Genomic DNA, 26,942 nt, shown 5'->3' on the forward strand with positions numbered 1-26,942 from the left:
GACCTCAGACTCCCCAAAAGGCAAGAAAATCCCCACGTACCTGGGTAGTGCAAAAGAAGAAAGAAAAAACAGAGACAAAAGAATAGGGACGGGACCTGCATCTCTGGAGGGAGCTGTGAAGGAGGAAAAGTTTCCACACACTAAGAAGCCCCTTCACTGGCGGATACAGGGGGTGGGCGGGGGGGAAGCTTCAGAGCCACGGAGGAGAGTGCAGCAACAGGGGTGCAGAGGGCAAAGCAGAGAGATTCCTGCACAGAGGATCAGTGCCGACCAGCACTCACCAGCCCGAGAGGCTTGTCTGCTCACCCGCTGGGGCGCATGGGGGCTGGGAGCTGAGGCTCGGGCTTCGGAGGTCTGATCCCAGGGAAAGAACTGGGGTTGGCTGCGTGAACACAGCCTGAAGGGGGCTAGTGCGCCACAGCTAGCCGGGAGGGAGTCCGGGAAAAACTCTGAACCTGCCTAAGAGGCAAGAGACCATTGTGTCGGGGTGCGCGAGGAGAGGGGATTCCTTCCCTGTCTGCCCACAGAAGGCAGAGCACCGCCTAAACAAGCTCCAGAAACAGGTGTGAGCTGCGGCTATCACCTCGGACCCCAGAGATGGGCATGAACTGCTACTGCTGCTGCTGCAGCCATCAAGAATCCTGTGTGCAAGCACAGGTCACTATCCACACACCCACCCCTGGAGCCTGTGCAGCCCGCCACTGCCAGCATTTTGTGATCCAAGGACAGCTTCTCTGGGAGACCACACGGCGCACCTCAGGCTGTTGCGATGTCGTGTTGGCCTCTGCCGCTGCAGTCTCGCCCCGCATTCTGATTATAACTACCGTACCCCTCCCTCCCCCCGGCATGAGTGAGCCAGAGCGTCCTGATCAGCCACTGCTTTAACGCCGTCCTGTCTGGGTGGGAACAGAAGTCCGAGGGCAACCTACATGCAGAAGTGGGGCCAAAACCAAAATTTAACTCCAGGAGCTGTGCAAACACAGAAGAGAAAGGGAAATCTCTCCGTGCAGCCTCAGGAGCAGTGGATTAAATCCCCACAATCAACCTGAGGTACCCTGCATCTGTGGAATACCTGAATAGACAATGAATCAACCCAAAATTGAGGCGGTGGATTTTGGGAGCAACTGTAGCCTTGGGGTTTGCTTTCTGCGACTGACTTGTTTCTGATTTTTATGTTTATCGTAGTATAGTTTTTAGCACTTCTTATCATTAGTGGATTTCTTTATTGGTTTGGTTGCTCTCTTTTTTTTTAGTATTTTTTTTATTTTAATAATTTTTTAATTTTAATTATTTATTAAAAAAAATTTTTTTTTTCCTTTATTTTTTACTGAGCCATGTGGCTGACGGTGTCTTGGTGCTCCGGCCTGGTGTCAGGCCTGAGCCTCTGAGGTGGGAGGGAAGTTCAGGACACTGGACCACCAGAGACCTCCCAGCCTCATGTAATATTAGTCGGCAAGAGCTCTCCCAGAGATCTCCGTCTCAACACTAAGACCCAGCTCCACCCAGCGGCCAGCAAGCTCCAGTGCTAGACACCCCATGCCAAATAACTAGCAAGACAGGAACACAACCCCACCCATTAGCAGAGAGGCTGCCTCAAATAATACTAAGTTCACAGACACCCCAAAACACACACAGATGCAGCCCTGCCCACCAGAAAGACAAGATCCAGTCCCACCCACCAGCACACAGGCACCAGTCCCCCCACCAGGAAGCCTACACAAGCCACTGAACCAACCTTACCCACTGGGGACACACACTAAAAACAATGAGAACTATGAACTTGCAGCCTGCAAAAAGGAGATCCCAAACACAGTAAGTTAAGCAAAATGGGAAGACAGAGAAATATGCAGCAGATGAAGGAGCAAGGTGAAAACCCACCAGACCAAATGAAGAGGAAACAGGCATTCTACCCGAAAATGAATTCAGAGTAATGACAGTAAAGATGATACAAAATCTTGGAAATAGAATGGAGAAAATACAAGAAACATTTAACAAGCACCTAGAAGAACTAAAGAGCAAACAAACAATAATGAACAACACAAAAAATGAAATGAAAAATTCTCTAGAAGGAATCAATAACAGAATAAGTGAGGGAGAAGAACGGATAAGTGACCTGGAAGATAAAATAGTGGAAATAACTACTGCAGAGCAGAATAAACAAAAAAGAATGAAATGAATTGAGGACAGTCTCAGAGACCTCGGGAACAACATTAAACGCACCAACATTCGAATTATAGGGGTCCCAGAAGAAGAAGAGAGAAAGGGTCTGAGAAAATACTTGAAGAGATTATAGTTGAAAATTTGCCTAACATGGGAAAGGAAATAGTCAATCAACTCCAGGAACTGCAGAGAGTCCCATACAGAATAAATCCAAGGAGAAACATGCCAAGACACATATTAATCAAACTATCAAAAATTAAATACTAAAAGCAGCAAGGGAAAAGCAACAAATAACATACAACGGAATCCCCATAAGGTTTACAGCTGATCTTTCAGCAGAAACTCTGCAAGCCAGAAGGGAGTGGCAGGACATATTAAAGTGATGAAAGGGAAGAAAACCTACAACCAAGATCACTCTACCCAGCAAGGATCTCATTCATATTCCACGGAGAAATTAAAACCTTTACAGACAAGCAAAAGCTAGGAGAATTCAGCAGCAACAAACCAGCTTTACAGCAAATACTAGAGGAACTTCTCTAGGTGGGAAACACAAGAGAAGGAAAAGACCTACAAAACAAACCCAAAACAATTAAGAAAATGGTAATAGGAACATACATATCAATAATTACCTTAAATGTAAATGGATTAAACGCTCCAACCAAAAGACATAGAAGGCTGAATGGTTATGAAAACAAGACCCATATATATGCTGTCTATAAGACAGCCACTTCAGACCTAGGGACACATACAGACTGAAAGTGAGAGCATGGAAAAAGATATTCCATGCAAATGGAAATCAAAAGAAAGCTAGAGTAGCCATACTCGTATCAGATAAAATAGACTTTAAAATAAAGACTATTACAAGAGACAAAGAAGGACACTACATAATGATCAAGGGATCGATCCAAGAAGAAGTTATAACAATTGTAAATATTTATGCACCCAACATAGGAGCACCTCAATACAAAAGGCAAATGCTAACAGCCGTAAAAGGGGAAATCGACAGCGACACAATAATAGTAGGGGACTTTAACACCCCACTTCACCAATGGACAGATCATCCAAAATGAAAATACATAAGGAGACACAAGCTTTAAATGACACATTAAAGAAGATGGACTCAATTGATATTTATAGGTCATTCCATCCAAAAACAACAGAATACACTTTCTTCTGAAGTGCTCATGGAACATTCTCCAGGATAGATCATAACTTCGGTCACAGATCAAGTCTTGGTAAACTTAAGAAAATTGAAATCGTATCGAGTATCTTTTCCAACCATAACACTATGAGACTAGATATCAATTATAGGAAAAAAACTAAAAAATACAAACATAGGGAGGCTAAACAATACACTACTAAATAACCAAGAGATCACTGAAGAAATCAAAGAGGAAATCAAAAAATACCTAGAAATGAATGACTGACAATGAAAACATAACAACCCAAAACCAATGGATGCAGCAAAAGCAGTTCTAAGAGGGGAAGTTTATAGCAATACAATCCTACCTCAAGAGACAAGAAAAATCTCAAATAAACAACCTAACCTTACACCTAAAGCAAAAAATCCCCAAAGGTAGCAGAAGGAAAGAAATCATAACGATCAGATCAGAAATAAATGAAAAAGAAATGAAGGAAACAATAGCAAAGATCAATAAAACTAAAAGCTGGTTCTTTGAGAAGATAAGCAAAATTAATAAACCACTAGCCAGACTCATCAAGGAAAAAAAGGGAGAAGACTCAAATCAAGAGAATTAGAAATGAAAAAGAAGTAACAACTAACCCTGCAGAAATACAAAGAATCATGAGGGATTACTACAAGCAACTATATGCCAATAAAATGGACAACCCGGAAGAAATGGATAAATTCTTAGAAAAGCACAACCTTCCGAGACTGAACCAGGAAGAAATAGAAAATATAAACGGACCAGTCACAAGCACTGAAATTGAAACTGTGATTTAAAATCTTCCAACAAACAAAAGCCCAGGACCAGATGGCTTCACAGGCAAATTCTATCAAACATTTAGAGAAGAAGAGCTAAGACCTATCCTTCTCAAACTCCTCCATAATATAGCAGAGGGAGGAACACTCCCAAACTCATTCTACGAGGCCACCACCACCCTGATACCAAAACCAGACAAAGATGTCACAAAGAAAACTACCGACCAATATCACTGATGAACATAGATGCAAAAATCCTCAACAAAGTACTAGCAAACAGAATCCAGCAGCACATTAAAAGGATCATACACCATGATCAAGTGGGGTTTGTCCCAGGACTGCAAGGATTCTTCAATATATGCAAATCAATCAATGTGATACACCATATTAACAGACTGAAGGATAAAAACCATATGATCATCTCAACAGATTCAGGAAAAAGCTTTTGACAAAATTCAACACCCATTTATGATAAAAACTCTCCAGAAAGTAGGCATATGGGGAACTTACCTCACCATAATAAAGGTCATATATGACAAACCCACAGCCAACATCATTCTCAATGGTGAAAAGGTGAAACCATTTCCTCTAAGATCAGGAACAAGACAAGGATGCCCATTCTCACCACTATTATTCAACATAGTTTTGGAAGTTTTAGCCACAGCAATCAGAGAAGAAAAAGAAATAAAAGGAATCCAAAGCAGAAAAGAAGAAGTAAAGCTGTCACAGTTTGCAGATGACAATACTATACATAGAGAATCCTAAAGATGCTACCAGAAAACTACTAGAGCTACTCAATGAATTTGGTAAAGTAGCAGGATACAAAATTAATGCACAGAAATCTCTTGCATTCCTATTCAGTAATGATGAAAAACCTGAAAGACAAATTAAGGAAACACTCCCATTTACCATTGCAAGAAAAAGAATAAAATACCTAGGAATAAACCTACCTAAGGAGACAAAAGACCTGTATGCAGAAAACTATAAGATACTGATGAAAGAAATTAAAGACGATACAAACAGATGGAGAGATATACCATGTTCTTGGATTGGAAGAATCAATATTATGAAAATGACTATACTACCCAAAGCAATCTACAGATTCAATGCAATCCCTATCAAACTACCAATGGCATTTTTCACAGAACTAGAACAAAAAATTTCACAAGTTGTATGGAAGCACAAAAGACCCCGAATAGCCAAAGCAATCTTGAGAAACAAAAATGGGGCTGGAGGAATCAGGCTCCCTGACTTCAGACTATACTACATAGCTACAATAATCAAGACAGTATGGTACTGGCACAGAAACAGAAATATAGATCAGTGGAACAGGATAGAAAGCCCAGAGATAAACCCGTGCACATATGTTCACCTTATCTTTGATAAAGGAGGCAAGAATATACAATGGAGAAAAGACAGCCTCTTCAGTTAAGTGGTGCTGGGAAAACTGGACAGCTACGTGTAAAAGAATGAAATTAGAACACTCCCTAACACCATACACAAAAATAAACTCGAAATGGATTAAAGGCCTAAATGTAAGGCCAGACACCATAAAACTCTTAGAGGAAAACATAGGCAGAACACTCTTTGACATAAATCACAGCAAGATCCTTTTTAACCCACCTCCTAGAGAAATGGAAATAAAAACAAAAATAAACAAATGGAACCTAATGAAACTTAAAAGCTTTTGCACAGCAAAGGAAACCATAAACAAGATGAAAAGACAACCCTCAGAAGGGGAGAAAATATTTGCAAACAAAGCAACTGACAAAGGATTAATCTCCAAAATATACAAGCAGCTCATGCAGCTCAATCTCAAAAAAACAAACAACCCAATCCAAAAATGGGCAGAAGATCTAAATAGACATTTCTCCCAAGAAGATATACAGATTGTCAACAAACACATAAAAGGATGCTCAACATCACTAATCATTAGAGAAATGCAAATCAAAACTATAATGAGGTATCACCTCACACCAGTTAGAATGGCCATCATCAAAAAGTCTACAAACAGTAAATGCTGGAGAGGGTGTGGAGAAAAGGGAACCCTCTTGCACTGTTGTTCAGAATGTAAATTGATACAGCCACTGTGAACAGTATGGGGGTTCCTTAAAAAACTAAAAATAGAACTACCATATGACCCAGCAATCCCACTACTGGGCATATACCCTGAGAAAACCATAATTCAAAAAGAGTCATGTACCACAATGTTCATTGCAGCACTATTTACAATTGCCAGGACATGGAAGCAACCTAGGTGTCCATTGACAGATGAATGGATAAAAAAGATGTGGCACATACATACAATGGAATATTACTCAGCCAGAAAAAGAAAAGAAACTGAGTTATTTGTAGTGAGGTGGATGGAGCTAGAGTTTGTCATGCGGAGTGAAGTAAGTCAGGAAGAGAAAAATACCATATGCTAACACATATATATGGAATCTAAAAAAAAAAAAGGTTCTGATGAACCTAGGGGCAGGACAGGAATAAAGACGCAGACCTAGATAATGGACTTGAGGACATGGGCAGGGGTAAAGGTAAGCTGGGACGGAGTGGGAGAGTAGCACTGACATATTTACACTACCAGTTGCAAAATAGATAGCTAGTGGGAAGCAGCTACATAGCACAGGGAGATCAGCTCCGTGCTTTGTGACCACCTAGAGGGGTGGGATAGGGAGGGTTGGGAGGGAGATGCAAAAGTGAGGGGATATGGGGATATATGTATACATATAGCTGATTCACTTTGTTATATTGCAGAAACTAACACAACATTGTAAAGCAATTATACTCCAATAAAGATGTTAAGAAAAAATTAAAGCATTAAAATCTAAGAAAAATACGTGTCTTTTGACAGTAAAATCTTATATTATCACTTAAGAATGAAGTGATACATTAGTTCGTATCTTTCACCCTTAAATACTTTAAAACCTCTTTCATACCTGAAAGTCTTTCAGGTAGGATTTAACTGCATGGCGTAATACCTGATTATTAAAACAAATCAGTAAGTTTTCTTTCAGTGAGGAGACATTTATTGAGGTGGCATATGTTTCCCTTTCTAAGATCACTTAAATTCCTGTCTGTTCTTTCAATGCATTTAAAACTAATATAACTGCAAGCTGTAAACAGAAGGACATTTGATTTTAGATAGCCTGTCCTTCTTTCATTGTTAAAATATGAAAATAATTTTTTTAGAGCATACAGTGTACTTTAGTGAATGTTTCAATTCTCACTGAATCAGAATTTTTAAGTTTTCTTGGGCCATAAGCCCTCTTGAGAATCTGATGAAAGTAACTGACCTGCTCCCAAAGAAAAACTTCACGAGACACAGATACATACAATATTTTATCATTTTACCAATGAGGAAATTCTTGGAACTAGCTAAAGCTCATTCATGAAACTCAAGTTAATAAATAAGCCCTATGGTTCTGTCAACATTTCAGAAAGAATAAAATCTAGAAGGGTTAGGTTTGAACATCTCTGTTGTTACCAAAGTTTACGGAACTCAAATAACGTGAAACTCCTTTCCTCTTGAAAATTAAAAAAGCAGGTCAGAACTGGGATTAGCATTTGCCATTTTGTACAATAATGCTTTACTTATTTTGAACTGTAGTAATGGGCTAAAAATTAGGATATTTGATGATGTAAACAATACTAAGAAATTGGCCGTTATCTCTAAAAAGTATCCATGGCAGTTTACCAAAAAGACGTGAAGTCAAGACATTTATCTTAATTTGAATTAAACTAGAATTTAGCAATGACAGAGGCACTAAATTATTTTGATTGTATGCGCCAAGTATGTAACATATAAATTATATGTTCTGTCACTTCTAACTGGTGCAAAGACTGTGATGACTAAAAAGTAGCTAATCACCAAATTAGAATCCCCTGGGAAATTCTCGGGCTGCCGAGAAAATAGCAGATTTAATAAATTCAAATTTGGGGGCTCAGGATTGGTTATTTATATACTGATAAAGCCTTCTAAATGCTTCAGATATTTCTTCTGAGAATTGCTGTTAACATGATAGCTGTGGCCATTGTAGGAGTATTCTGTCATATTTAAATATTAACAATATTTTGTGACTGAAAAATTAACCCGGCATGTAAAAAAGACATGTTATAGAAGATGTTGAGATTTTCAGCAATATGAATGAAAATGTTTTTTCTCTAATTGAGAACATGATAAACTACAATTAAAGAAGGAGAACAGACTTCATGGCATTCCTCTATAAACCAAGAAGATATGTCCATGATAATCAATTCATGCTATTAAGTGAAATTTTAAGTCCACAATAATAAATTTTTGCTGTACCAATCTCAGTAAGAAAAAGTTTTTCATAAATATTATTTGTTTGGGGTATAGGATTTATAAAGTACACAGTAATCTTCTGATTGATCCTAGGATCATTTCATTTATATATCTCTATATATATGAACATATATATGCATTTATATTTGTATATCATTTATTTCATTCACCATGTAATGTAGTACCAAGGCAAGCAGCATAAATTATAAAAGGGCAACATATTGCTAAGCATTTTTATCATCACTGCACTGCATCAAGTGTGTGTTTACCCACATATGTCATTGTGCAAAATCTTAGAAAGCCACCAAAAAAAACCCCCAAAATTAAGGGAATGGGAATGTTGTGAGGGATTCAGCTATGCCTAAAATTACATAACAAAACCCACTTGACCTGTTAGGTCATCTTTAATATCTCTTTTAGATGTGTCCCAGGCCTCTCTGATCTGTTTGGAGTAAAATTGGTCTGAAAGTCTTAAATGGCTTTTGACCCATGTAATTATTTCCTAATAAGCATGTGGTATAACTGGAAAGTTATGAAGCTATGACACTTGCTGGTCTAGTACAGTATGTACAAACTACTATCTTCCAATTACAAACCATTGGACAGCTTCTATAAGATTGGTAGGGGGAAAACCGTTAAAAAGAAAGCCATTATTTCTTGTCATTTTACTTAGCTAAGAATGTAGTAGGATGAGTGAACTGATAAGAGGGTGGAAATATTTTCTACAAACAGTTTAGTATTTATAAAATTCATTTTTAAGTGTTTAAAACACCATTTCCAAAAAATAAAATAAAATATTAAAAAAATAAAACACCATTTTCCCTCTTTAAGCTATATGTTTCATGCCATAACACAACAGGGAGTATCTGAGTTATATGACAGTTCTGCTCTGTCAGATGTTTTTGTTCATGGTGGTGGGGTAAATACAGCCCCGGACCCATCCACCCCCCTTTTTCTTAATAAAAGAAAAAATTACTCTCACCTATGTGCTTATAATTAAAATCTTGACTTTTTAAAAATGTTTAAAAAAAATTTTAAGATCATTTTTTTACAAAGTCAAGTGTGTGGAGTGTGGGCTGTAAAGAGTGTGGGCCAAATGACTGGACACAGATTGGTACAAAATAATGGAAGTCTTTCAGTGTCACTCTAAGGAGTTCGGATTTTATTCTGAAGGCAGTAGAGAACCATTATGTTTTTTGTTTTTTTTTTTTAAATAAATTTATTTATTTATTTATTTTTGGCTGTGTTGGGTCCTCGCTGCTGCGCACGGGCTTTCTCTGGTTGTGGGGAGCAGGGGCTACTCTTTGTTGCATTACGCAGGCTTCTCATTGCAGTGGCTTCTCTTGTTGCGGAGCATGGGCTCTAGGCACGTGGGCTTCAGTAGTTGTGGCTCATGGGCTCTAGAGCGCAGGCTCAGTAGTTGTGGTGCACAGGCTTTGTTGCTCCGTGGCACGTGGGATCTTCCCGGACCAGGGCTCGAACCCAGGTCCCCTGCACTGGCAGGCAGAGTCTTAACCACTGCACCACCAGGGAAGCCCCAACCATTATGTTTTTGACCCAGGACTGATTTGCTTTAAGCTGTATCTTAAAAAAATTACTCTGGCAGTCACCTGTAGGATTAGTTATATATTGCTTTGTTTTATTTGAGGAAGGGAGAGCTGCCGAAGAGAGACCATATAGAAAGGTGGTTATATGAGCCATTAACAAAGATCAGGCAAGTAGTAGTAAAAGCATGAACTGGAGTAGTGGCAGTGGAGAAGGAAATACATGGACAGACGTGAGAGTCACTTGGAAGATATGATGAGGCAACCGATTGACCTTGGAGAATCACTGGTTTCTGTCTACACTATTGACATCTTTCCAAAGTTACCAATTACCTTCTTGTTCTTAAATCCAGTGGACACTTTCCAGGAACCTACTGTGTACCAGCCCTGTGCTAGATACCAGGATCCTATTTGTAAAGGCTTCTTCCTACGGTTTTTGTAACATAGTACTCTTTCTAGTTTTCCTCCTTCTACCTCTCTGGTCTCCTCTTTGCAAGTTCCTCTTCCTTTTAGAGTTTCTCAGAGCTCTGAACTAGGCCCTCTTCTCACTTTCTCCCTCTTCCTGAATAATCTTATCTCTTCTGTTGCTTTGGCTGCAACCTGTCCACATGCAGTGGACACCCGTATTTTCTGTATCTCCAGCTCAGATGCATTCTCTCGACCTCCTGACCCTTATTTCCAACGACCTACTGACCGTCTTCTCTTGGATGAGTTATAGTCCTCTCAAGCTCAGCACGTCCAAAATAATTCATCAGCTTATTCCAAGCCATGCTTCCTTTTGCTTCCTTCTTTGATCTTATACCCTGTCCTGCAGCTAGAGCATTCAAACATACAGATAATGATCAGATCACTCCCCTCTTTATAATGCCTTATGGTCTTCATTGCTTCAGGACAGTCTAACAGTTTACCGTGATTTCAAGGATTTTTAGGATCTGGCAATAAGCTTTTTATTGTGTAACCTTTCCAAACTGCTATTATTTCCCTCTTTCTTGCGTCTGTGCCTTTGCATAATGCTGTTCTGTATACATCACCCCACCTCTAACCCCATATCCTTTCCACCTGGCTAGCCAGCTCCTCCTCCTGGGTAGCCAAAAGCCAGCTAAAACTCACATCCTCAAGCAAGCCCGTTCCTGATCCCCCACATCCGGGTTAGATGCCCCTCCTCAGTACCAGGCATTTTCTCTATCCTAGCATTACTTACCTCTGTCTCCCACTAGTCTCAAAGTTCTGTGAGAGTAGGGACTGTGTCTGTCTTTTTCACTGTGATATACCCAGTGCCTGGTACATGGTGGGTGCTCAATAAATACTAAATAAATATTCAAGATATTTATGCAAAAAATAAATATGAAAAAGTGAGCAGGAAGAGAGAGGAAGTTGGAAGGCAAGGAAACAAGACTATGAAAGATGGAGGAAAGGAGCAGGATAAGAGGTAGAAGAGTTGAATTTGTTTTAGGAAATACTGTGTTTTAGACCACTGTAACTGAAGCAAAAAACTGAGGCCTGGGTGTGGGCAGAATATTCAACCAATGGATAGTGGTGGGTGACAGAATGGAAAGATACCCAAGCTCCAAAGTAGACCTAGAAGAAGGATTAAAGTCCTCTGAAATGATAAATACTAGCAAGGAGGATTAGGGGATGGAAGGATAAGCCTATTCCACGTACAGCTCTCGCACATACGGGATTACTGAGTCATGGTAAAGAGAGTAACAGCAGTGGTAGAGGGAAGGAAGAGATTTCTAATTCCTCTTCTTGGCCGTTAATCTCAGATTGAAGCTGTGAGAGGAGGAGTAGCCATCGTCAGACAGTGTCGTAAGGAAAATGGTGTCAGTGGGGAAGCTTGGGTGTTTTGTAAAGCAGTGCAGCTAAGGAAGATTGTGTTAACATTTTTTAACCACCACCACCAAAAAAAGACAGAATGATCATCTTTGACTCTCCATCCTTTCTCAGGGACTTGGGAGGGCTAAGAAGAGAAGAATTCTTCTGAGTTTAAGAAGCTTCTACCCTCCACCCATTCCTTATTTCAGTTTTTACCACACGTTACTCAGCAATAATTAGGAATTTGTATAAAATTTCACTAGGATGGCATGCATGGAGAGAAAAGTAATTATTTGGATGTTTTCCTCCGCCAATCCAAGGAGTAGTTGTGGAAAAATATTTACAATATAGTAAAACCCATTCTCTTTCTATATTCATATACAAACTTTAAATTGAGCCCTTAGATTTTTTTAAAAAGGAAAAGCAATTAATATTCTGACAAAAAAGTATATTCATATAATAATGTGTTGAATGAAGGAGTGATTCAGTGGATAAATGCATGAACGTATTTATGGATAGATGGATATGCATAATGATAAGGATAATGGATGGGTATGGGTAATGCATCTAGATCTATATCAGGGGTTGGCAGGCCTACAGCCCACAAGCCAAACCTGGCCCTTCAAAAGCCATGAGCCAAGAATGGTTTTTACATATCTAAAGGATTGTAAAAACAAACAAGTAAACAAAGAGTACGTGACACACGGTCCGCAGAGCGTATAATATTTATTGTCTAGCCCTTTACAGAAAAAAATTGCTGACCCTTCATCTAATCATTCTTTTCAGTGGGTGTATGATATTCATCATATGGATATATATAGTCTGTTCTCATTATTCACTCTAGTCATGTTCCAGAGTACTCTCAATGAACATCAAGTTAGCAAATACTGAGAGGCAGATACTACTAGGACAATTACAGGGTTAGGTTTCTATGATCCTTTGTTCACAATGTTTTTGCCAACCTATCAATATGTAACCTTGTTTCATGTGTGTTCCTACTTAAAGATGCCTTATTTAATAAGTATCACTAATTCATTTACATTGAACTCATGGCCAGTAGCACTGTAAATCAGGCCTGATCAAAGCTTTTCTGATACTGTATCACTCCTCTTAAGGTACATCACAACCTTCTTGTGCTTAGGAATACTAAACAGTTCATTTTAAACAGGGAAGTCACCAGCAAAAAAACACAAAAATGCAAAAACATGGCATTAAATATACCACAAAAAGGACATTTGTTTACAGTATGAGATCTGAAACATAGTGTTTCATAGTGTCATTTTGTTTGACATCAGCTGGGAACGTGCGCATTAAGCAACTCAAATTTTTCACCATTCTGTGCTTATCCACAAAAGGCCAGGAAAGCACTGTGAGCAATTGATTTTGGAGTTAAAAGTAAATTTCAGCAAGTAGGCGAACTTGCAAATACGGAAGCTGCAAATAATGAGAATCACCTATACCAGTTTATCTGATCATTAAATCAGTTTTTAAAAGTAGTTTTACAGTACCTTAGAACCTGCCCTGATTTTTAGTCAGTGTTGTAGCTTATAGTTTCAGTGGGCATTTTCAGTAGTTTTATCAGAAGTCACGTTTCATATCTTATAATTGAAGTCCCAAAGTATGCTATACGAAAGGTGAGTTGAGGATGTGAGGCAAAATCAACAGGTATCTATCATCATAACTTTGAGCTGGAAAAAATTTTAAACCTTCATGGAGGTCCTGAGATTTGAGATGAATACTAAAGAATCGTGTGCAGGGTAACTCTATCAGGCTACCTGTATTTTGAGGGTCTAGGCCTCAGACCAAAAAGACACAAATGGACAGGATTTCAGATAATGTGGTCAGAGGACAGAGTTTGAAAGCTGACACTGGAGTGTGTACTTAAAGGAGCAAGAGCTCAACCTGGAAAGGCAGACTGGGCACAGGCTGTGGAGAGCTGTATTTGCTAAATGAAGAAACTTGGCCTCTATCTTCTACAAAGCAAAGCTGTTGGTTTTTGAGGGATTGCATAAAAGCTGCATTTTTAAAAAATTATTTATTTTTGGCTGCGTTGGGTCTTTGTTGCTGCACGTGGGCTTTCTCTAGTTGCGGCGAGCGGGGGCTACTCTTTGTTGCGGTGCACAGGCTTCTCATTGCGGTGGCTTCTCTTTGTTGCGGAGCACGGGCTGTAGGCGCGTGGGCTTCAGTAGTTGTGGCTTGTGGGCTCAGTAGTTGTGGCTCGTGGGCTCTAGAGCGCAGGCTCAGTAGTTGTGGCGCACGGGCTTAGTTGCTCCGCAGCATGTGGGATCTTCCCGGACCAGGGCTGAACCCGTGTCCCCTGCCTTGGTAGGCGGATTCTTAACCACTGCGCCACCAGGGAAGCCCCCAAAACTGCATTTTAGTGACATATATTTGATAGAGCTTTTACCTGCCTGAAAGTATCAACGTCATTTCACCAAATGATATTCCTCCGTATACAGTTTGGTCTAAGTTTCTACCATGGGAGTGCGATTGCACATTCTTGACTAGGGAGAGGTGGTGGCCTTTTTGAGCTGAAATTCGTGGGTACCAAAAGTTCCTACCTAATTAAGCTCTTGGCAATCTCCATTTCTATGCATAGTAAAATGGGTTTCCCAAAAAGTCATTGTGTATGCCCTCTCATGTCTATGACAGATATCAGAAATGTCATATAATTTAAGTGGAATTTACAAGAGAAGAAGAAGGCCTTTAATTCTTTAACAGTGTGATAACCCTGTAAAAATAATTAACATAAGATTTGGGGCACAGAGGTAGTGGCACTGGCTTAAGTTACAAGTTTTCGCGTGCAAGTTTTTTTCTCTTTGTTTTTTAATAGAGGTAAGGGGGAAATGCCAGTACTAATTCCAGTTTCATTTCTTACAAATGGTAGTGACTGCAATTTATAAAAATGTTACAGGTTTTATTCCCTTTTGTAACAAATGAGAATATTTTGAATTTTAGTCTCTACTTTCTTACCACTTTAATAAAAGACAATTAGAATAAATTGCAGTTAAAGATAATTGCAAAAGATTTTTATATTTATAGATATGTGGATATTTGGCATTTTTTGTATCAAATATACATTTTATATACTGTTACATCTAAGCATCAGGAAAAGATTGAGGGGGGACTTCTTATTAAGAGGAGCTTCTCCTCTGAAAAGGGATGTCTTTTACAGTGCTACTTACTGAAGCCTGTATTGTAAATCATAAGACACTGAGCACATACAAGGTCACCCTCTTATTGCTGCTTTGGTAACATTAGAAACCAGTTTTCAGTAACCTTTGTAACATGTACTGTGTTTCTGCCAAGCAACCTTTAATTATAAAAGAATCTTGATTTTCTGATTCTAATTTTTTCTCCCTAAATTTAAAAACTGCTTGCTATGTTTTCAGTTTTTAAAAGTATAATTAAGTTTTGAAGTTTCTCGTCATTTCAGTTTTGCTGCTATACTTTATTAACATCTTTTAAGAATGTTTCATTTTAACCACTCCTGGGATCTGAAAGTTATTTTGGTGGCAGTCTTCTCCTTGTAATCCTGAGAGTATCCAAATTTGGGAAATTTTAATTTTCTAGATTGATAATTTTATTATAGAAACACAAAAATCCAGTTTCCTATATATTGTTCAAGGCCCTAGGCCTTTTGTCAAATTATTTTAATGTATTGATGGCATAGTAGATGGAAAAATCATAAACTGATGCTGACTTTTTAAGTAGCTGGATAGAGACCTATTTTCCTCTTCCATCCTGTCTCATCTTTTCTTTGGGAGACCACTCTGTATGGATTGAAGATTTGAGGTCTGTGGGTGGGACCTAGGTGGGAACAAATTAGGAGACTGTGCCATACCTGAAATGGCAAATGCCCAAAATTTTAAGTTTGTTGTGAGGAAGGAGGAAAAAAGGAAACAGTGGAACAGTGACCCTGACATAGCCCCTTGGCTGACCACAGCCACTGTCTCATTTAACCAAGTGGATATCAGCTCAGTCGCTTGCCAGTTGTCTCTAGCTTTTCAGTAACTTAACTTTGATAACCTAGATTTAGGATTCTGACAGCATGCAATGTATGCCTCTTAATAATCTGCCCTTTATTAAAGGTGTAACTTTGTATGTTTAGCATAGTGGTTAAGAGAGTGGCATCTGGAGTAGTCTACCTCATTTGGGATCCAGATACAGATATTTTCTGGTTGTGTCACTTTCTTTGGGAAAATTACCTAACCTTTCTGAGCCTAAATTTCTTCATCCATAAAATGGGGCTAATAATAATGCATGTGCAAGATGAGAAATTTGACGCCACTAATTGCTAGTTACATGACCTTGGACAGGTAACTTCTCTGAGTTTGCATCTTCCTTGTCTGTTTGGGGATAGTAGTAGTACCTACCTCATATGGCAGTGGTGAAGATTGATTAAGGTAAGGAATGTCGAGTTCACTCACATTGCTTGGTCCTTAATACACACCTGCTATTACCGGTTCTCACTAAGATAGTGTTACCGTTGTTGTTCATCTCTGGTTGTTTGCCATTATGTGTCTGAGTTAGAGAATCATGGATATTATAACTGAAAGAATCCTGAGAAGAGTATCAGGTCCAGCTCCTGCCACCTGCAAGATAAGTGGCTTTATCTGTGAGTCACAGAAGAGGGAGCTTGAAATTCCAGGGAAGCTGAATAAGTTATCGATGGTCACTCAGTGAGTTGGTGGTAAGACATCTGGAATTTCTCTGGTTGCCCATTTCTGGGAATGGGGGGCGACAGGGATCTGCTTTGCACTAAAATGCTGTGCCTTTCTAAATATGAAAATGCACTATGACCATTTGTTACTAAAATTTCTGTCTTACTACCTTTCCCTAGATGCTATCTAACGTTTGCACTTCATGGCTTCCAGATCTCTTGGGACCTTGGTTAGACAGTATTTTCTACTGTTCTTTAGTATTTTTCTTGGTCCTGTTCTGTTGTCTTTACTTTGAGGTTCCCAAAAGAGCCATACTCTATATCAAAAGACCTCTGCACGTGCTATCTTTTCTCCCTTGACCTCACTCCCTCTTCTCCTTACCTTTCCAGCTTTTAGCATTGATGTCATCTCCTCCAGGAACACTTCCCTGACACCTCTCTCTACCTAAAGGTCCTACCATATTCTCCCATGGCAGCATGAATCATAGAATATTATAAGTGCCCATCTCCTTGCATGTCTCTTATAGTGGGCTATAGAAGCTTCATGAAAACAGAATCTGTGTCTATCTAACTTCTCATTGTAATCCTAAGTACATAGCACGTTTCCTATCTCCTATAGCTCCTGGTTAAGAATTAGGTCATCCTTCCTTCCTTGCTCAGGACTTTATGGTTCCATCTCAAAACATTTGGGGGCATCTCCTTCTCTTGGTTTTGCTATCATTTTTATCTTACTGCCTTTTGATGGCTTTTCCAGCTTCTCCTAAAAATTGATTCTTCAAATGTGTATACATAGTAAATATTATTGATCTGTCATCAAAATGCAGAGGAGCATAGAACTCAGTAAAGAAACTCCTCAGCAAGATGTTTGAGAATCTAGATTCCAGTTCTCAAAGAGCTACCACCTTGGTGGCCTTGGACAATTGACCCTCTGAGCCTGTTTCTTTATTCTTTTTTTTTTTTTTTGGCTGTGGTCGGTCTTGGTTGCTGCGTGCGGGCTTTCTCTAGTTGCAGCAAGTGGGGGCTACTCTTTGTTGTGGTGCGAGGGCTTCTCATTGCGGTGGCTTCTCTTGTTGCAGAGCACGGGCTAGATCTAGGTGTGCAGGCTTCAGTAGTTGTGGCACGTGGGCTCAGTAGTTGTGGCTCGCGGGCTCTAGAGCACAGGCTCAGTAGTTGTGGCGCACGGGCTTAGTTGCTCCATGGCATGTGGGATCTTCGTGGACCAGGGCTTGAACCCGTGTCCCCTGCATTGGCAGGAGGATTCTTAACCACTGCACCACCAGGGAAGCCCTCTTTCTTTTTTTTTTTTATTCATTCAGTAATTATTTATTCATTCAGTCAACATATATTCAGCATCATTTGGATTATTCAAACAAGCCCTGTTTCTTTATTCTTCAAGTGAGGATAGTAGTAGAGCCCATTCTGAAAGATGTCACCAAGATGAAAATAATCAAGATAATTCCTGTGCTGCATTTGGCACAGTGCGTAACACATATTAAGTGAAAATTAACAATAATTAATTGTAGATTAAATTAGCAAATTAACAGATTACATGAGGTAACCAACAGGAAAGAAATTCAGTTAGAACATGTTTCAGAGCCTTTTTTTCTGTGAAACACCTGCAAGGCACCTCTTTGTTATTCATACTGTTTTGACTGTGGCCGTCCTGGATTCCTGCTGAAGGTCTGAGAGACCAATTTGTCATTTTGAACGTGGCGTCAGTAGAAGAGCTTATGACTCATCAGTCACGTCATCCTGGACAAGCATCAAATGGGTGTGAGCCAGGACATGATGTGATGAAAGACATTCATTTCTCCTCTCTTCCTTCTCTGTGTTTTCTTTGCCACAAAACTCTAGTCATGTCAAGCCCAAATGTTCCATAGTAAGAACATTTCAGCTCAATTCATAATAAAAATTGAGGGCATTTGTGTATATTATCTGTTGTAAATTGAAAAATGCTATATTCAGTCATAATTTATTTCAAATAGGCCTTTTCTTTCCCAAGGATACTACTTTAATAATGGAAGAATAATAATTCTCTAAGAATATTTAAGAGCAGGTTTATATTAAGTATTTAATGTCATTTCACTTTCAACTTTCTGGTTGTAAAGCAAAATAACTGTATTAATACTAAAGGATATGAAGCGTATGTCCTGTTAAAAGAGTTTTGGCAGTTAGAAGACTTGTCTTCTGGCATGTTCCTTAGGGCAGCTGTGAACAGTATATACAGATGTCCCTGAAAAGACCAATGGTGGATGTAGTTCTTTGTACTTTTGTGATTGGCATTCTGGTTGCTGAGTGATTGACTTCTGTTTTCACTTCTTCTGTTCAAAGTCACTATTGTTCTAATGACTTTGCTTAAGTAGAGCACCTCCTTTTACTATAAGCCATCAGAGCACTTACCTTTAATTTTTTAAAGTACTCAAATGAGAACCTCATAAATAAAAGAACAGCTATAATTCGGAGTCAACACATCCAACCAAGCCTTTGGCAAAAGGAACTTTCCTTTAAGTTGATTTGCTTTCCTTTAACATTCCACTGTCAATTTTTGCTGATTTTTTTCTTTGGAGCAATGACTTGTTTAGTATATTTCAGGCTTTTGACTAAACCAAGTAATATAGGTTAATATTTTGAAACTACAAGAGCTTATAAAACATCTGAAAGAAGAGTTTTGCATACGCCCACAGATTGAAAAATTGTTTCATTTTTAATGGATGAGCTGCCTTCATTATGTATACTTAATGGCTGGCACTCAAAAATATTTGGTCAATGAATGATACCATCTTTCAAAATATTTAACCCTCCCAGAAGGCAGAACCAAGGTTTGGATCTTCTAAATTTTTGCATTTCCATGTAAATTTTGAGAGTCGGCTTGTCAGTTTCTACACACACACAAAAAGCCTGCTGAGATTACGATTGGTATTGCATTCAATTTGTAAATCAATATGGTGAGAACACACATAAGTAACATTTTATATCCTTCCATTTAGTTAGATATTCTTTAGTTTCTTTCAACAGTGTTTTCTAATTTTCCCTTAGAGCTCTTACCTTTTTTTCCCATTTATTCCTATGTTTTGTGTGTATATATATGTATTTGTTTTGCTGTAATCGTAAGTGACATTAATTTTAAATTTCATTTTTGAATTGTTTGTTGCAATATATAGAAAGAGGGTTGAGGTTTATATATTGTGCTCTGTCACCATACTAAATTTATTGATTTATTCCAATTTCTTTTTAGCCAGTATTTCTTTGAATATCTTTCTGCTTCGTTCTCACTGTCTTCCACTTCTGAGACTTCATTTACATGTATGTTAGGCAATTTGATATCGTCTCTCAGGTCCCTTAAGTACTATTAATTTTTCATCAAGTCTCTTTTACCTCTCTGTTCTTCAGACCATATGAAAATTCCATGGATATTGGGTATGTAACAGTTCACTTAATCCTCCTGTTTTTTTGTAAGGTACCTCTGCCCTCAGCTCTGTCTGGAATCCTTCATTCCAGAGCCCTTTTATGTTGCTCTTTACAGAGAAAGGCCTTCAATCTTCTGTCTAGGGGGATAGATAGGGTGAAAGGAAGGATGATAACTTCTAGTTTCAAAAACTGGGATCAAAATAACAGAGGAATCCACCTTGGAGGAAACAGAAAATATGCAGAGAGAAGGGACTTTCCAAAAACCTATCATCTGTATGCTCAGAGATAAGAAAAATATTGCATTCATCAAATAAGAGTAAGGGGTTTTAAAAAAGGGAAGACGTTTTGGAGAATAAAAGCAAACTCTTGGAAATTAAAAAGGTGACAGCATAGGTGCAAAGCTCAGTAGAAGGATTGGGATATTAACCCAGAAATAAGAAAAAAGAGACAAAGAAATGGAAAATAGGAGACAAAATGAGAGGACCAAAGAGTTCCAGAAAGAGAAAACGCAGACAACAAAAGGAAAGAAATCATCAGGGATTGGAATAGGAGATGTAATATAGCGATTAAGTTATTTGTGCCTTTCCCTATTTATTTTATTTAGAGTTTAAAAAAGAATTTACTATAAAACAAAGCATACATAAGAATAAACAGGGCTTCCTTGGTGGCGCAGTGGTTAAGAATCCGCCTGCCAGTGCAGGGGACACGGGTTCGAACCCTGCTCTGGGAAGATCCCACATGCCGTGGAGCAACTAAGCCCGTGCGCCACAACTACTGAGCCTGCGCTCTAGAGCCCGCATGCCACAAGTACTGAGCCTACGTGCCACAGCTACTGAAGCCCGCCCGCCTAGAGCCTGTGCTCCGCAACAAGAGAAGCCACCGCAATGAGAAGCCCATGTACCGCAACAGAGAGTAGTCCCCGCTCGCCGCAACTAGAGAAAGCCCGCGCCCAGCAACAAAGACCCAACACAGCCAAAAATAAATAAATTAAATAAATAAATTTATTTTTTAAAAAAAAGAATAAATAAAACACATGTATATACAATTTATTGAATAATTATAAAGCTAGCACTTGTGTCAGTATCATCCAGGAAAAGAAAAAGAACATTGCCAGTACCCTGGAAGCCTGCAGTGTGAACTTCCAAGATTACAGTCCCATTTTGCTCCCCCTCCCTAGAGGTAACCACTATCCTGACACTTATAATTATTTTCTTGCTTTCCTTACTACCTATACATACATCCTTAAACAATATCTTAGTTTGCATCTTTCTGAACTTTAATGAATAGAATAATATTCCATGTATTATTTTGTGTCTAGTTTCTTTCACTCTACATAATTCATCCATGTTACTATATTTAACGGTAGTTCACTGCTGTTTAGAATTGTACCACTGTTTATATATCCATTCCATTATTATGAACATTTGAGTAGTTTCTAGTTTTGGTTTATTACAAAAAATGCTGCTGTCAGCATTGGTATACATTTTACTGTATATGCACATTAATGTCTTGATGAATATTAATTTCTTGGTATATGTCAGGTGGTGCAGTTGCTGGATCTTGGGATATTCTTGTCTTCATCTTTATTGGGTAATGCCAAACTGCCTTTAAAAGTGATGTACCATTTAAACTCAGTTCAGTTCCTTCTTATTGTTAAATGTTTAATTTTTGGCCATCTGGTTGGTGTGTGTGTATAATGGTATTTCATAGTGGTTCTAATTTACATTTCCCTGATTACTAACAAGGCTGATAAAATTTTGGAGTTCCTATTTTATAAAGTATAAGTTTTTTGTCCATTTTTTCTAGCAGGTTTTCTGTCCTTTTATTTGAAACCTAAATTTGTAAATATTCTCAGAGGACAAGTGGCTAGGGTGCTTTTCCTTAGATTTTAGCCTAAATCCTGTATCATTTTGTCAGCTCACTAGTGCTTTTAAGGTGATTTTTCAAAAAATTTTTTATCCAGCATTTTGTTTTTGTCAGGCAAGTTGGCCCCATAACCTGGCCTGCCATTTCTATAAAAAGAAAGCTGTAAATGCTCAACAGACTTTGAACCAATCTTCCTGATTTTGACCCTACCTTTAGCCCAAGTTTCTGAGCTTTTTGGAAGTTCTGTCATACTAATTAGGTTGCTTCTTAGCTTTCCCCACTGGTAACTTAACAGACCCCAGAACACCCAATCCAATATAAAATATTGCTGGTATTATCTCTTCTCTTTTTTCCCCCCAGCGCTATTGTGGTATAATTGACAAAAAATCACTTCTCTTATCTTTATTCTTAGAGGTTTATGCCTTTTAAAACAAATGTCATTACTCTCATTTTACTGGGCTCCAGAGGGAGCTGAAATAAAAGCTTGCGTTAAAAATATCATCTTTAACCAGAACTATATAGATGGATGGTCATTTTATTTTCAAGCTCACAGACACTTCAAACAATAATATGGCTAAAAGAAGTATCAAGTGAGCAATAGTACAGGCTCTGATGATCATAGACCGTACCATCAGACTTGAAATATTTTTAAATTGATTTAAAATTAGGGCTTTATAGATACATCCTCAGTGGACTAAGTGCTGAAATACTTAATGTCTAAAACATTCTTACAAATCAAGAGAAGACAAATACCCCAGTAGAGAAATAGGCAGTGATCATCAATTGACAGCTGACCAGATTTGTTTTCTATTTGGAGTGGATGTAGGGACATGCATGTGCCTGCTTTCCTGGAACAAGGGAGGGTAGGCAGTTTAACACCATGTGTGGAAAGCCCTAAATTGTCCGTTGGCTTTCCTTGCCCTTCTAGGTATTTAACTTAAGTATATAATCAAAGATGTTTGGAAAGGTTTATGCAGTGGTATTTATAATAGTGAAAAAACAAAAACAAAGAATGACCAATAATGAGGGACTGGCTAAGTTAAAACTTTGCCACCATCAGAGAATCATGTAATAAAAGATTATCTATTGACATATAGGACGTTTTCTCAAAATGCTAAGTAACGAACAGCAATGAACCATGTCTCATATATAAAACGCTGAGCCATCTATAGTGTTATCCCCAAAATAAATTAAATAAGATGAAGGATTTGTATAGAAGTGTTTGCTGGGTTTTCTCTGACAAAAGTAAGATGGCATTTTTTTCTAATTTAAACTTTTTGGTGTTTTCCAAATTTCTTAACTAAATATTATTTTTATAATTTTAAAAAGTATCTTCCAGTTTAGCTTTATTTGGCAAATTACTTTTTTAATGTATCTACTTGTATATTTCTAAATGAATGTAAAGCAATAATCCTGGAGTAGATTATGGATTAGATATAAAGAAATAAACTAGGAAAAAATAGTTTGGGCTTTTTATGGACATAGTAACAAGTTTTCCTCAGTGTGGGGATCATAGTTGTATTGAGTTTATTCAGTTTTCCTTTCCCACATGAATGAAAAATGGGGCAAGTCCACACCTAGAACCGCCTTAGCAAGTAACACTCTACTGCGCATGATGCTTGCAGGGAGAGAAGCAATTTTCTCTTCCAAATGAGACCTTCAAGCCCACAAATAGAGTCAACGAGTCATTTCAGCTACCCACTGCAGTGGCAAGAAAGTGTGAGCCTTTCATGTTCTCTATCGTAAAACTGTTTCTCATTCTTTTCAGACTTACACTACATTTCAGAAATAAAAATTTTCCTTTATATTACTCTTTTTGGGGACCGTGAGAAAAATTGAAATTTCAACCAGGGATGTCAGATCTGCACTGGTATTCAGCACGTTCTGTTTCCTGCGTACAGAACTAACTGCTTACATAAGAACTCAATTTTAAAACACTCTCTAATGGCTGACTACTCACGTTCTTATTCTTTTAAGGAAGGGATGTGGTTTAGTTAAAAACAATTTTTGTAATACTTTTGATAAAGTGTTTACGTTTGTGAGAATACAGCGTTGATTTTGTTTTTAAATCTTCTGCAAATTATTTTAGAAAAAGAATTACTATTATTTGATCATAATTGCATATCAAATTCAGAGCTTGCAGATTGCAAGTTTCCCACTACAACAGTAGCTACCATTTATCTGTTCTCAAAAAAGCGCTGCTCGTGCCCTTGAAATTTTTATACTCCTAGGAATATCCCCAAAACTTTTTAAAGCAAAAATCATGTCATCACTTGCTTTCAAAGTTTCTTTTCCATTCCCATATGGTTTCTGAAATGTTAGCAGACACTAGTTTAGAAGAAACAAGTTACTTGTCTAATATTCTAAATTGAACTGCAGTAATCTACAGAAAAATTAAAGCTTGCTTGTTCTTTATTGTTAAGTTCAGCAAAGTGAAACTATATGATAGCTTATGTTGCTTATCACTGTTATTTATGAAATTTTATTGAGAAAATCTGTACATAGACAAACATATTGAAGTCATAGTACATTATATTTTCAGTATGTTTAGACTGATATTTAATTATATAATTTAGCACAGGAATTTTAGAACAATTCACATGTGTTTTCAAAATGTAGTCAGCCTTTTTTTATCTATGCCTGGAGAATGCACGGTAAATAGATATTAAGTGAGAATTGGTGAAAAGTAGTAATTCTAGATCTATGGTAACTGTTACTTTGGGTATCGCTTGACCTTAGTTTCTCTGAAATAGGAGCTCTTAACATCCTATTATCACTATAATGTTGTATTAATTTATTCTACCATATAGTTAGCCAGAAGTCTATTACTATATGTGCTAAAAATTTAAAAAGCAGTAGACTTTTCAAATAAACTGAAAATACATCTAAATAAATTTTTAAATTTGAATTTTGATACAGATTTAGACTTTGCCTCTCAATAGTATTATTTTTTATTTTCTATTGGAGTATAGTTTATTGACAATGTTGTGTCAGTTTGGGGTGTACAGCAAAGTGATTCAGTTATATATATATACATGTATCTATTCTTTTTCAAACTCTTTTCCCATTTAGGTTATTACGGAGTATACAGCAGAGTTCCCTGTGCTATACAGTAGGTCCTTGTTGTTTATCTGTTTTAAATATAGCAGTGTGCACATGTCAATCCCAAACTCCTAATCTATCCCCGCCGCCCCCAACCATAAGTTCATTCTCTAAGTATGTGAGTCTGTTTCTGTTTTGTAAATAAGTTCATTTATATCTTTTTTTTTTTTAGATTCCACATATAAGTGATGTCATAAGATATTTGTCTTTCTCTAACTGACTTACTTCACTTAGTATGATAATCTCTAGGTCCATCCATGTTGCTGCACATGGCATTGTTTCATTCTTTTAAATAGTGGAATAATATGACATTGTATATATGTTCCACATCTTCTTTACCCATTCAGGTGGCTTCCATGTCTTGGCTATTGTAAATAGTGCTGCAATGAACATTAGGGTGCCTGAATCCTTTTGAACCATGTTTTTCTCCAGATATATGCCCAGGAGTGGGATTGCAGGGTCATATGGCAGCTCTATTTTTAGTTTTTTAAGGAACTTCCATACTGTTCTCCATAGTGGCTGCACCAATTTACTTTCCCACCAACATTGTAGGAGGGATCCCTTCTTTCCACACCCCCTCCAGCATTTATCGTTTGTGGATTTTTTGATGATAGCCATTTTGACTGGTGTGAGGTGATACCTCATTGTAGTTTTGATTTGCATTTCTCTAATAATTAATGATGTTGAGCATCTTTTCATGTGCCTCTTGGCCATCTGTATGTCTTCTTTGGAGAAATGCCTATTTAGGTCTTCTACCCATTTTTCGATTGGAATATTTGGTTTTTTGATATTGAGCCTCATGAGCTGTTTGTAAATTTTGGAAATTAATCCCTTGTCGGTCACATCATTTTCAAATATTTTCTCTCATTCTGTGGGTTGTCTTTTCATTTTGTTTATGGCTGTGCAAAAGCTTTTGATTTTAATTAGGGCCCATTTGTTTGTTTTTGTTATTTCCATTACTCTAGGAAATGGATCGAAAAACATCTTGGTGCACTTTATGTCAAAGACCGTTCTGCCTGTGTTTCCCTCTAAAAGTTTTACAGTATCCAGTCTTACATTTAGGTCTTTAATCCATTTTGAGTTTATTTTTGCATATGGTGTTAAAGAATGTTCTAGTGTCATTCTTTTACATGTAGCTGTCCAGTTTTCCCAGCACCACTTATTGAAGAGACTGTCTTTTCTCCATTGTATAGTCTTGCCTCCTTTGTCGTAGATCAATTGACCATAGGTGCGTGGGTTTATTTCTGGGCTTTCTATCTTGTACCATTGATCTATATTTCTGTTTTTGTGCCAGTACCATACTGTTTTGGTGACTGTCGCTTTGTAGTATAGTCTGAAGTCAGGGTGCCTGATTCCTCCAGCTCTGTTTTTCTTTCTCTAGATTGCTTTGGCTATTCAGGGTCTTTCGTGTCTCCACACAAATTTTTAAGGTTTTTTTGTTCTAGTTCTGTGAAAAATGCCATTGGTAATTTGATAGGGATTGTACTGAATCTGTAGATTGCCTTGGGTAGTATAGTCATTTTGACAATATTAATTCGTCCAGGTTAAGACCATGGTGTATCTTTCCGTCTGTGTCATCTTTGATTTCTTTCATCAGCGTCTTATGGTTTTCCAAGTACGGGGCTTTTGCCTCCTTAGGTAGGTTTTATTCCTAGGTATTTTATTCTTTTCGATGTGCTGGTAAATGGGATAGTTTCTTGAATTTCTCTTTCTGATCTTTCATTGTTAGTGTATAGAAATGCAACAGATTTCTGTGTACTGATTTTGTATAAAGGGTCCTGGGACTAGTTCTCTAACTAGTTGAGCTTTAATTTCTAAGTTCTGAGTTTCAATTTATGCTTCTATACAATGGGATTAGTAACATCCGCTTTCAGGATATTAATGAGGATTATAGAGTATGTCAGGTGCCTAAGACATAAGAAGTGCTAAATGGTAGCTGTTATTATGTAGTCCAGTTGAATATATAATTCTACTACGTTAGCACCTTTAAATTAAATAACTACAGTTTTTTTCTTTTTTGGCTCTATCAGTCTTCTTGACATCAGTGGACATGTTAATTTATGTCCATGATTTTCTTCTAGTCAATAGACGTAAATCTTCCATCTATAAAACTGGTACTGTGGCTAGACAGCTCCT

At 37.9% G+C, this 26,942-nt stretch overlaps 1 protein-coding gene across 10 annotated transcripts in view; it reads left to right on the forward strand.

The window, feature by feature from the left end:
* Window positions 1-26,942, forward strand: part of NR3C1 (nuclear receptor subfamily 3 group C member 1) — a 123,031-nt gene that overhangs the window by 50,333 nt on the left and 45,756 nt on the right. The window lies entirely within an intron of this gene.

Source organism: Balaenoptera physalus (genome assembly GCF_965194825.1).
Source record: "Balaenoptera physalus genome assembly, chromosome: 3".
NCBI classification, from domain to species: Eukaryota; Metazoa; Chordata; class Mammalia; order Artiodactyla; family Balaenopteridae; genus Balaenoptera; species Balaenoptera physalus.